The 13439-nt window shown below is 44.9% G+C and overlaps 1 pseudogene across 1 annotated transcript; it reads left to right on the forward strand.

Annotated features, from left to right (window-relative positions):
- Window positions 1-7672: 7672 nt before the first annotated feature.
- Window positions 7673-13048, forward strand: LOC129535162 (casein kinase I pseudogene; annotated as a pseudogene). Its single transcript, XR_016036964.1, has 3 exons — window positions 7673-9116; window positions 10645-10802; window positions 10972-13048. The product of XR_016036964.1 is annotated as a casein kinase I pseudogene (transcript).
- Window positions 13049-13439: the final 391 nt, after the last annotated feature.

Below are 13439 nucleotides of genomic sequence, written 5' to 3' on the forward strand. Positions count from 1 at the left end.
TTTACCTTCCTCTGCAATTTTCTGGAAGAGTTTGTGTAGGATAGGTGTTAGCTCTTCTCTAAATTTTTGGTAGAATTCAGCTGTGAAGCCGTCTGGACCTGGGCTTTTCTTTGCTGAAAGATTTCTGATTACAGTTTCAATTTCCGTGCGTGTGATGGGTGTGTTCAGATTTTCTATTTCTTCCTAGTTCAATTTTTGAAAGTTGTACTTTTCTAAAAATTTCTCCATTTCTTCCAAATTGTCCATTTCATTGACATATAATTGCTGACAGTATTCTCTTATGATTCTTTGTATTTCTGTGTTGTCTGTTGTGATCTCTCCCTTTTCATTTCTAATTGTATTGATTTGGTTTTTCTCCCTTTGTTTCTTGTTGAGTCTGCCTAGTGGTTTGTCAATTTTATTTACTCTCTCAAAGAACCAGCTTTTGGCTTTGTTGATGTTTGCAATGATCTTTTTAGTTTCTTTTGCATTTATTTCTGCCCTAATTTTTAAGATTTCTTTCTTTCTACTCACCCTGGGGTTCTTCATTTCTTCCTTTTCTAGTTGCTTTAGGTGTAGAGTTAGGTTATTTAGTTGACTTTTTTCTTGTTTCTTGAGGTATGCCTGAATTGCTATGAACCTTCCCCTTAGCACTGCTTTTACAGTGTCCCACAGGTTTTGGGTTGTTGCATTTTCATTTTCATTCGTTTCTATGCATATTTTGATTTCTTTTTTTGATTTCTTCTATGATTTGTTGGTTATTGAGCAGCGTGTTGTTCAGCCTTCATATGTTGAAATTTTTAATAGTTTTTCTCCTGTAATTGAGATCTAGTCTACTGCATTGTGGTCAGAAAAGATGCTGGGAATGATTTCATTTTTTTTGAATATACCAAGGCTAGATTTATGGCCCAGGATGTGATCTATCCTAGAGAAGGTTCCGTGTGCGCTTGAAGAAGGTGAAATTCATTGTTTCGGGGTGAAATGTTCTATAGATATTAATTAGGTCTAACTGGTCTACTGTATTATTTAACGTTTGTGTTTCCTTGCTAATTTTCTGTTTAGTTGATCTATCCATAGGTGTGAGTGGGGTATTAAAGTCTCCCACTATTATTGGGTTATTGTTAATTTCCCCTTTCATACTTGTTAGCATTTGTCTTACATATTGTGGTGTTCCTATATTGGGCGCATATATATTTATAATTTATATTTATAACTTTTATTTATTATTATATTTATGTTATAATTTATATTTATAATCTTCTTCTTGGATTGACCCTTTGATCATTATGTAGTGTCCTTCTTTGTCTCTTTTCACAGCCTTTGTTTTAAAATCTATTTTATCTGATATGGGTATTGCTACTCCTGCTTTCTTTTGGTCTCTATTTGCGTGGAATATATTTTTCCAGCCCTTCACTTTCAGACTGTTTCTGTCCCTCGTTTAGAGATGGGTCTCTTGTAGACAACATATATAGGGGTCTGGTTTTTGTATCCCTCAGCCAGTCTTTGTCTTTTGGTTGGGACATTCAACCCATTTACATTTAAGGTAATTATTGATAAGTATGATCCCATTGCCATTTATTTTACTGTTCTGGGTTGGAGTTTATACACTCTTTCTGTGTTTCCTGTCTAGAGAAGTTCCTTTAGCATTTGTTGGAGAACTGGTTTGGTGATACTGAATTCTCTCAGCTTTTGCTTGTCTGTAAAGCTTTTGATTTCTCCTTCATATTTGAATGAGATCCTTGCCGGGTATAGTAATCTGGGCTATAGGTTATTTTCTTTCAACACTTTAAGTATTCTCTGCCATTCAATCCTGGCCTGAAGAGTTTCTTTTGAAAGATCAGATGTTATCCTTATGGGGATCCCCTTGTGTGTTATTTGTTGCTTTTCCCTTGCTGCTTTTAATATTTGTTTTTTGTGTTTGATCTTTGTTAATTTGATTAATATGTGTCTTGGGGTGTTTCACTTTGGGTGTATCCAGTTTGGGACTCTCTGGGATTCTTGGACTTGGGTGATTATTTCCTTCCTCATTTTAGGGAAATTTTCAAATTATCTCAAGTATTTTCTCATGGTCTTTCTTCTTGTCTTCTTCTTCTGGGACTCCTATGATTCGGATGGTGGGGCGTTTAACATTGTCCCAGAGGTCTCTGAGATTGTCTTCATTTCTTTTAATTTGTCTTTCTTTTTTCTTCTCTGTTTCATTTATTTCTAACATTCTGTCTTCTAACTCACTTTTCCTATCTTCTGCCTCCATTATTCTACTGTTGGTTCCCTCCAGAGTGTTTTTTTTAATCTCATCTATTGCATTATTCACTGTATATTGACTCTTTTTTATTTCTTCTAGACCCTTGTTAAACCTTTCTTGCATCTTCTCAATCCTTGTCTCCAGGTTATTTATCTGTAACTCCAATTTGTTTTCAAGATTTTGGATCATTTTCACTATCATTATTCGGAATTCTTTATCAGGTAAGTTCCCTATTTCTTCCTCTTTTGTTTGGGTTGGTGGGCATTTATCCTGTTCCTTTATTTGCTGGGTATTTCTCTGCCTCTTCATCTTGCTTATATTGCTGTGTTTGGGATGGCTTTTCCGTCTTCCGGCAGTTTGTGGAGTTCTCTATACTGAGGAGTTTCCTCGCTGTGGGTGAGGTTGGATGGGTGGCTTGTCAAGGTTCCCTGGTTAGGGAAGCTAGTGTCAGGGTTCTGGTGGGTGGAGCTGGATTTCTTCTCTCTGGAGTGCAATGAAGTGTCCAGTAATGAGTTATGAGATGTCAATGGCTTTGGAGTGACTTTGGGCAGCCTGTATATTGAAGCTCAGGGCTATGTTCCTGTGTTGCTGAAGAATTTGCGTGGTGTGTCTTGCTCTGGAACTTGTTGACCCTTGGGTGGTGCTTGGTTTCAGTGTAGGTATGCAGGCATTTGATGAGCTCCTATCGATTAATGTTCTCTGGAGTCAGGAGTTCTGGTGTAGTCAGGATTTGGACTTAAGCCTCCTGCCTCTGGTTTTCAGTCTTATTCTTGCAGTAGCCTCAAGACTTCTCCAACTGTCACTTCCAAGGTGGTTCCCTCTGTTTTAGCTTCTGTTTGCTGGACTCATCAGTGTCTAATTTCCACCCTGACACTAGAGGGCAATGGTGGGCACTTTTTAAGGCTCACTTGTTCAGTCGTGCTGTTGTGAGTGAGGAACGCTGCAGACATATATCACTGGCATCTGTGAGGAGTGCTCACAGTGTCTCGGCCACACTGGGTTTGCCCCCACTCATGGTGTGTGTACTGTCCCAGTCTACACTGCACAGGTTGCTCTGCTGGGAACTGTCTGAGGCCAGTGCTGTGTTGCATGCACATCCCAGGTCTAAGCCGCTCAGGTTCAGGTACTCTAGTACTCTGCAAAGACGCAAACTTGGTTGGGCATGCGTTTTGTGCCCTTCCCCGGTCTGAGCAGCTCAGGTGACCAGGTGCTTGGCAAGCACGGTCGTGTGACTTATTGCAACACCATACCCTGCTGCTCGGTTTTCTGGGTGTACAGCTGGCGCACCTTCTCAGGCGGATGTCGACCAGCTGGAAACCCAAGAAGTCTTGATTAGCAAGGAAGCCTGCTTGCAGTATGGTATCGCATGCCTCTCTGGGGCTGTGATTGCCCCCTTCTGGCTCTGGCTTGCCTCCCCTGGCTGTCTCGGCGGGGACTGTGCCATCCGCAACCGGCTAACTCTGCTCAGTCCTTTGTTCTGTGAGCGAGTTTGGCAGAGTCTTAGGTTAGGGCTTTTCGCCTTTTTGCGGGGTAGCTAGCCCACAGTCTGCTTTGCTATCTCAAGTTAGCTCTTTCAGATTGCCCTTGCGGAATTCAGGCCGGGTACTCAATGCAGCTGGCTCCTCTCTGCCCAGCCCGTGCTTGCTAATGGTGGATGCGGGCGTCTGGGCTGGTTCTCCGCTGGGAGTTACCATTGGGAGCATAATCTGTGGGTTTTAATTATTTATTTCTTTTTCCTCCTGGTTATGTGGCCCTCTGAAGTTCCAAGGCTCGCCACAGACTCGCCAGTGAGAGTGTTTCCTGGTGTTTGGAAGCTTCTCTCTTTTTTAAGCCTCCCTTCCCGGGATGGAGCTCCGTCCCTACCTATTTTTTCTCTCTTTTTATCTTTCATGCTTTTTCCTACCTCCTTTTGAAGACAATGGGCTGCTTTTCTGGGTGCCTGATGTGCTCTGACAGCATCCAGCAGTTGTTTTGTGGAATTTACTCAGCATTCAAATGCACTGTCAATGAATTTGTGGGGGAGAAAGTGGTCTCCCCGTCCTATTCCTCCACCATCTTCTTCACTCCTTTCATGTCCAGTTCTATCTCTTGTTACTTGACCTGGATACTGATTTCTCAGGAGGCAGGTAAGGTGGTCTGGTAGTCTCATCTCTTGAAGACTTTTCCACAGTTTGTTGAGATCCACACAGTCAACAGCTTTAGCATAGTCAATAAAGCAGAAATACGTGCTTTTCTGGAATTCTCTTGCTTGTTTTATGATCCAACGGATGTTGGCAATTTGATCTCTGGTTCCTCTGCCTTTTCTAAATCCAGCTTGAACATCTGGAAGTTCTCGGCTCATGTACTGTTGAAGCCTATTTTGAAGAATTTTGAGCATTGCTTTGCTAGTGTGTGAGATGAGTGCAACTGTGTGGTAGTTTGAAAATTCTTTGGCATTGCCTTTCTTTGGGATTGGAATGGAAACTGACCTTTTCCAGGCCTGTGGCCACTGCTGAGTTTTCCAAATTTGCTGACCTATTGATTGCGGCACTTTCACAGCATCATCTTTTAGGATTTGTAATAGTTCAGCTGGAATTCCATCACCTCCACTAGCTTTGTTCATAACGATGCTTCCAAAGACCCACTTGACTTCACTTTCCAGGATATCTGACTCTAGGTGAGTGATTACACCGTCATGGTTATCTGGGTCATTAACATCTGTTCTGTATAGCTCTTCTGTGTACTCTTGCCACCCCTTCTTAATATCTTCTGCTTCTCTTAGGTCCATACCATTTCTGTCTTATTGTGCACAATTTTGCATGAAATATTTTCTTGGTATCTCCAATTTTCTTGAAGACATCTCTAGTCTTTCCCTTTCTATTGTTTCCCTCTATTTCTTTGCATGATCACTTAGGAAGGCTTTCTTCTTTCCTTGATACCTGCTTGTCATAAGAGAGAGGAGAAGTCTGACTTTGCCTTTGGATAAAGGCAATTATCTGGCACAGATGCCACTCCCATTACCAGCTGAGCATAGGATGAATTACGATAGAATGTAGAGAAAATGGTGGTCTCAGGTCCTCTTGCAGGACCACTAGTTGTTGTTCTTCTTAAGAACATTCAGGTACTAGACTGTATATGCTCAGTTAAGCAAAAGGTTGATTTCTTGCTACCTTTGCGGTCTGATTAGCAGATTGCCCATGAGGCCAATCACAGTCTTGTTTAATACTCAGTAATGAAATCATTCTGTTTGTATTCTCCATTTGTGGAGATGATGTCCTGGGTTTTCAGGAAACTGTATTTTTAATTTTCCCAGTTTGCTGATGAGGATGGGATGGCCTGAAATTTCCTGAACTGAGGAGACCAGTGAAGGTGAGTTATCAAATGCCTCCCTCTTAGGGCTTTGCTCTTATCAAATACTACCTGGAAGGATCTCACTGTCCAAATTCTAGATTTTCTTTCTGAGTAAGCATGCATAATACAGGATTAAAAATCCATCAGGGTCACCATCAGCATTAATGGTGGTTAAGATGGGAAGCCCAGATGTTGCCTGCAGATCATCTCTCTTGAATGGCCAATACAGCTCTATATGACATTTGGAAGGGAATCCATTTGAAAGGAAAATGCAGGCTTATATTGGCCTGAGGATGCTCCCATTAATTCGATGAATTAACATATACGGTGGTATTGAGAAGAACCTCTTGCCCAGGTTTCCCTGGTGGCTCAGACGGTAAAGAATCTGCTAGCAACGCAGGAGACCTGGGTCAGGAAGATCCCTTGGAGAAGGGAATGGCAACCCACTCAGGTATTCTTGCCTGGAGAATCCCACAGACAGAGGAGTCTTGCAGGCTAGGTCCATCGTGTTGCACAGAGGTGGACACGACTGATCGACTAACACATGCACTTTCATCCCCAGAAAATGAATTACTTGTGTTTACAGGATGACTATCATCCTAGGAAGAAGGTTAAACATTATTTGGGAAGACGTAGGAAAGTGGAAGTGGAAATGGGAGAATTAAAGTCATTTTCTCTTTCTCCAAACCCTCCTCCTCCTTTCTCTGCTGTCTCCCCTCCTTTTGCTCCCTTTCCATGGCATTTCTTCATCTTCATGCCTCAATCCGACTTCTAGTAAGGGCAAAACGATGATCTTCAAGATGGGCAGTTAAATAGATTTCCCTGTGAAGAAGGACAAGGAGACAGTAATGAATTATCTGCCCTGTGTGAGATGTGTGTGTCTCATGCCCCAGCTGTGATTCCATTTTAGGCTTAGCCTAGATCTCGGCCCTACATTATTCACTGAGGGATTCTTTTCCTGGGCCTGGGAAAGACCCACAGAAGTTTGCACAAGTACCTGGCAGTGTGTTTTTAGTTTACAGCCCCAAACATGGGGATGTGCCCTGGTAGCTGCACAGAATTCTGCAAAGAGCAGGCTTTGGTTGTTTGATGGAGCAGGCATGTCAGGACCAGAAAGCAACCCACCATATCAGGGGGAAAGGTGGCCCAAAGACTCAGACTATATGCCACCTCCCACAACCATGGAAGGACTAACGGCTTGAGGGACCCACTGAGAGGCCTGCAGGTGGCCATAGTTGAAGCCCTTCTATGAAAAGTGAGCTGGGAGAAATCACAGCAGTATATCCAGAAGACTAGTGATTTCTTTGGTGATTTTCACTGGCAGTTTGTTGAGGCTTTCCCACAACTTACCAGCATGGATCCAGACGCAGTTCAAAATCACCCACTAGTCCTATCTACATTTGTTTCAACCTAGAAGAGATTATTACATAAAACTTAGCAGCAGCTGCTCAATTTGGGGGCATGCTAGAGAAAAAGGAAGGAGAAAAGCAGTTAAACATCACTGTGTTAGCCACGTGGTTACAACTATTTTCTAAGGGAAGAACCCCTACTTTGGACAACATGTGAAGGGATCCAAGTTAGGTGGGAAACCTGTATGTCATTATCACATGATGCCAAGACACTGGAAGAGGGACTGGAGAAAGAGACTCCTGAGAATGGAGACCCTGCAGGTACAAGGAAATCAGGAAAGCCCAGGATGAAACCCTCAGCTAGGGAATAATAGGCCAAAGTCTCAAAGTCAACTGATTGAGGGAATCTTGGAGGTGGAAACTGGTGAACCACAAGTTTCAATAGCTTGCCCTGAGGCTACTCTATGCTTGCCTTTTCTGGTAAATATTCATGCTGCAGAAGACTCTTGAGAGCCCCCTGGTCTACAAGGAGATCAAACCAGTGAATCCTAAAGGAAATAATCCCTGGAAATTCATTGGAAGGACTGATGGTGAAGCGGAAGCTTCAAAGGCATGATGTGGACAGGATCAGGAACAGGGTGGGCAAGATCAAGGGCAGGATGTGGGTGGGCTCAGAGGCAAAAAGAGGGTGAGTTTGGGGCAGGGTTTGTATGAGGAGCCACCAGGGAAGCCCACTTGGGTGGGATTGGGAGAAAGTGTGGCCTGGGTTCAGGGTGAAACCCACCTCCTCTTCATCTTTAGCACCTCACTTTCAATCTCTCCCCAGAGCCACGAGGCTCTTCTGTGATGTTTACAAGGCAGAGAGTAAGAGGTACTGTAAGCAACTCCCAGTGTTAGGCCGCGAGCACTCAATGGACCCCAAGGTGAGACTTTTCCTTCTCTATCTCATGACCTTCCATTTCCTCCCCCTTCTCCCTACCTGACCACCTTCTTCTTCTGGTTCTCTGTGCTTGAATTGCTTCCTATTCCTTCTTCCCTCTGCCTGACTGCTTTCATACCTACTGACCAATCTCAGTGGGTCCCCTCTCTTTCTGCCCTCCCCTACACTCCCCCACCTACCTGCTCAGTCATCTTCTAGTCTCACTTTTCTTTCTGCATGGCTGCTGTTTCTTTCTTGATAAGCCGCTTGCCTGACCACACCCCCCAACATTTCTCTTTCTGCCTGTCTAGCCTCCATTCCTCTGCTCCTCAGTACAACCTTCCCCTGTTCCTCCTGTCTCCTTGCTTGCCATCTACTTTCTTTTCCCATCCCCTGTCTGACATTCCACCCCAACCATGCCTGAAAGGCCACCCTCAATTCCTCTCTTTTGAATTTCTGACTTCCCTTCATTTTTTTTTTTTTATTCTTCCTGCCTCACTTCCCCAGTCACCTTCTCCCTGCTTCTCATCTCCAAAATCTCTTCTTCTTTGTTTGATCAGCCCTCATCCCTCCACACTCCTGACCCCATTCCTCAACTCCTCTATGTTTTACCACCCTCCATTCATCTACTGTGGTCCAGCTAGTAAAGAACTCACCCGCAGTGTGGGAGACCTGGTTTCAATCCCTGGTTTTTGAAGATCCCCTGGAGAAGTGAAAGGCTACCTACTCCAGTATTCTGGCCTAGAAAATTCCATGGGTCCGTGGGGTCGCAAAGTGTTGGACATGACTGGGCGACTGTCACTCACATTCATGTACTTCTCCCTGTCAGACCTCCCCTCCATCCATCCTCTCCTTCCTGTTTGATCTCTTTCTACTCTTCCATCCATCCTACCCGATCACACCCTTTCCTACATCCCAGCTTAACTTCTTCCTCCATCCTCCATGCTTGATCAAACCCCCTTTGCCCCCTTCTTCTTTACCTAGTAATCACTGAATTCCTCTCTTCCTTCCTGCTAGGTCACTTCCCATCCATCTCCGTCTGCCTGACTGCCCTCCAGTCCCCCTCGTCCTCTCATTTTACCTGCCTGATCTCCCTCCATAGCCACCCCCGAGCATACCTCATCATCATTCTTTCTGCCCACAGGTTCCAGATGATGAGGTGTGCGGTTGTCCACTACTGCAAAATGTCTCTGAGGTCACTGATGATTTCGGTCGTCTCCCCAAATGCCTTTGCAACCTCCACTATTGCTGGGAGAAGCTGAGGTGTGCCGAGGTGGACCTAGAGCCTGTTTGTGTGGTAGGTTACAAGGCTGAGTGTGGCTGAGGGGCAGCATGCGATCCTAGAAACCCCTTCTCACACTTACCCCCACAGTTGCACGAGCTGGTTGAGCAGGAGCACAAGGTGCACACAGCCATGATGAATCGGACAAGGCTGCTGGCGCTGATGCTTCACCAAGCAACCCAGCATGATCCACTCACCACTGACCTATGCTCCAGAGTAGATAGCTGAGCTCTGCTCAACTGAGGTCCTATGCCCGATACCTGGTGCAAGGGAGACACTACGAATTTCTCACACACCTGTTCCTCTAACCATGTCTTTCTCAGGGCATCTCAATGTTTCTTTGTGCTTCTCTGTTCCCCGTTTAGTATCCTGTCTCTACACCTCCTTAAGGTGGACTGGTCTTTAAAATTTCCCACTTCTGTCCTTTCTCTTATCCCCTGTCTCTCTCTTTCCTGAATCTGGGCAGGGCCAAAGGATTTGCCCTGTGCTCATCTCCCACTGGCCAGAGTTTTGTTTAGAAACTTGAGATTAGCAAGACATTTTAATATCTCCTGGTGGCCCCTAATCTAGTCTCTGTGCCTATAAACCCAATTCCAAACCTCCAATGGTGGTGGGTGACAGTGCAGCTTTACTTGCTGGCAGGTCCATTTGGAGCAGGTTGAGAAGTGCTGAACACTCAGCTCAGTCTGTCCTTTTCTGTCAAGGGATAGGTGAGGTTACAAAGTTGGTGCCAATGACCCTGAGTCCCCCGTCCATCCGGTCTGTCGTTGTCACCTCATTAATGCACTTTGACCAACTTCTGTATAATTTCTGGCATTCCCCACGCCAGAGCATTCTTTGGCCTTGCCTTTCTTTGGGATTGGAATGAAGACTGACATTTTCCAGTCCTGTAGCCTCTGCTGAGTTTTCCAAATGTGCTGGCATATTGAGTGCAGCACTTTCACAGCATCATCTTTCAGGATTTGAAATAGCTCAACTGGAATTCCATCACCTCCACTAGCTTTATTCGTAGTGATGCTTTCTAAGGCCCACTTGACTTCATATTCCAAGATGTCTGGCTCTAGGTGAGTGATCACGCCATCGTGATAATCTTGGTCGTGAAGATCTTTTTTTATAGTTCTTCTGTGTATTCTTGCCACCTCTTCTTAATATCTTCTGCTTCTGTTAGGTCCATACCATTTCTGTCCTTTATTGAGCCCATCTTTGCATGAAATGTTCCCTTGGTGTCTCTAATTTTCTTGAAGAGATCTCTTGTTTTCCCTATTCTGTTGTTTTCCTCTGTTTCTTTCCATTGATCACTGAGGAAGGCTTTCTTATTTCTCCTTGCTATTCTTTGGAACTCTTCATTCAGATGCTTATATCTTTCCTTTTCTCCTTTGCTTTTCGCTTCTCTTCTTTTCACAGCTATTTGTAAGGCCTCCTCAGACAGCCATTTTGCTTTTTTGCGTTTCTTTTCTAACTAGGTATTTAATAAGCATAGCATTCCATGGCGAAAATCATTCAAGACAACTAACTTCCTAGTGCTCTTCCATCCAACCCACAGTGCAGACCATGTCACCTTGAATGGGACTGTACTCAAGAGTTCATTCGAGGATGTCACTGTGGATTTCAGCAGGGAGGAGTGGCAGCACTTGGACCCTGTACAGAGGTGCCTGTACCAGGATGTGACACTGGAGACCTACAGCCAACTGTGCGCAGTGGGTAAGTAAGCACAGCTGCCCTGTGCACCTGCCAGGGTCCTCAGAGAGGCTACTTCCATTCTCCGCTGCTGAATGCTCTGGGACATCTGAAATGTGTAATGGTGTCATCATTGATTTGCCCGAGATACTTCAGTCCTTTTACACTTCTTTGATTATTACTCTATTTCCAGGTAAATGGGAGTACTTTCCTGAAGAGCAAATAGAAGCGTGGTTGAAAGGCCCTGAAACCCAATTAACTGGACAGGGAGGCATGGCGTGCTGTGGTTCATGGGGTCGCAAAGAGTCGGACACCACTGAGCGACTGAACTGAAATGAACTGAACTGAACTGAATCCTGTATTGTGTCCTGTTCACAGGGAACCAAGTTCCCAAACCAGAGGTCATCTTCAAGATGGAGCAAGGAGAGGGCCCATGGACATTGGGGGAGGAAACCCCACATCACAGCTGCTCAGATGTGTGACCTGAGTAGATGGGGGACTTGGAGTAGATCTGTTTTTCTAAGACAGGCTGATGCCTTTGCAAGGCTCTGAAGATAATCTGTGTGGAAGGTTCTAAGAGCACTCATGATCACTTTCCCAGAGTTCTCTGTGCCATGAAGCGCCTTCCTGGAACTCGGGGCATTTTGTGTTGGCGGCAGCCATTATCACAAAATGGCAGCATCGGCGGAGTAACCAGGGGTCCCTCCTGACTGGAGCCGGCAGCAGTGGGATCAGTGGGATCACCGCCATAACTTCATGGCTCCCCTTTACCAGCCCCCGAAGTCGCTATTAAAGCGAGGCCGCGGAAGCCGCCAGAAGCCAGAGGCTCAGCCTGCAAAGGGTGAGAACTCCCCAACAATCTGCGGGCTGACAGTAGCGGTGGTCAGGTTGCCTTTGGGTGATTCTGGGCCCTGTAACGCTGAGAAATAGCCAGCGATTTCTGTTTCCTGCCTGCTTTCACAGCCTTGCTCTGTGGATGAGCCCTAGGGGCGTCCATCGTCCCCTTAGAGGTGTCGGAGCTTAACCCCAACCCCATCTTTGTCTCTCAGGATGGCGAGCAACAGTGGACCCAAGGCCGATTTCGTTGTCGGAGGGAGATATAAACTGGTACGTGAGATCGGGTCTGGCTCCTTTGGGGATGTTTATTTCGCGATAGACCTCACCAACCAGGAGAAGGTGGCAGTGAAATTAGAATCACAGAATGCGAGGCAGCCCCGGTTGGTACATGAGAAGAAGCTCTATAATAGTCTTCAAGGAGGGGTTGGCATCCCCCAGATACGGTGGTACGGTCAGGAAACGGACTATAATGTGCTAGTCATGGATCTTCTGGGCCCCAGCCTTGAAGACCTCTTCAATTTCTGTTCAAGAAGGTTCACAATGAAAACTGTGCTTATGTTAGCTGATCAGATGATCAGTAGAATCGAATATGTGCATTCACAAAATATGATACACAGAGATATTAAACCAGATAACTTTGTAATGGGTCCTGGTCAGGAGTGCAAGGAGTTATTCCTTATTGATTTTGGTTTGGCCAAGAAGTACAGAGACAAAAAGACAGGGCAACACATACCCTACAGATACGGGAAAAGCTTCACTGGCACGCCTACCTTTGCTAGCATCAGTGCACATCTTGGTATGGAACAGTGTCGGCGAGATGACATGGAATCATTAGGATTTGTTTTGATGTATTTTATTAGAGCCAGCCTGCCATGGCAAGAACTAAAGGCTGCAACAATGAAGCAAACATGTGAAAAGATTAGCGAAATGAAGATGAGCACTTCTGTTGATGTTTTATGTGACGGATTTCCTGTAGAATTTGCCATGTACTTTAAGCATTGTCGCCGGCTGTCCTTTGAGGAAGCCCCGGATTACATGTACCTGCGCCACCTATTCCGACTTCTTCTCAGAAAGATGAATTACCAACATGACTATGCATTTGATTGGATAGTGTTGAAGCAGAAAACAGAACAGCAGGCTGCCTCTTCAGGTGGGCAGGGTCATCAGGCCCAACCCCCCAAAGCAAGCAAACTGAGAAAGCCAAAAGTAAAGTCAAAGGTTCGGAAATGCAAATCAAGGAAGAGAAGACCCAGAGCAGGAGACTAGAGCACCACGTTCAACTGCCTACAAACTGGCTCTGGTCAGCAGAGATATTGTGTCCTGAGTAGAAAGCTCTTTAATTAGTGAAACATAGTATCCAGTTTTCTAGTTCACATTTCCCCTTGAAAAAGTTCACTAAATGCTTGACACACACAAATTGGTGGGGAAATTGTGCCTATGCCAATTTTAATTAAAATCTTTTATTTTGAACTATACTGCTTTGAGAGATCTCATTTCAGAAGACTAGCCTGTGCAGTTGCTATATTTTTAATGCATTCTGAAGGTTTATCCATCCCTGGGGTTTGCAAGTTGTTCACTTAAAACATTCTTAAAATGGTTGGCTACTTGTTTGCAAGCCAGCTGTTATGGTAGCAATCAAAGATTCCAGTGGTTGATCGTATGAAAGACTGTGCCTGCTTACCTGTGCTAGAAATAACAGCCTCTGAAACTCCAGTACTTTGGCCACCTCATGCGAGGAGCTGACTCACTGGAAAAGAGTCTGATGCTGGGAGGGATTGGGGGAGGGAGGAGAAGGGGACGACAGAGAATGAGATGGCTGGATGG

The sequence above is a fragment of the Moschus berezovskii genome, chromosome X, assembly GCF_049115385.1.
Source record: "Moschus berezovskii isolate FMDL1 chromosome X, NW_MosBer_1.0, whole genome shotgun sequence".
Classification (NCBI taxonomy): Eukaryota; Metazoa; Chordata; class Mammalia; order Artiodactyla; family Moschidae; genus Moschus; species Moschus berezovskii.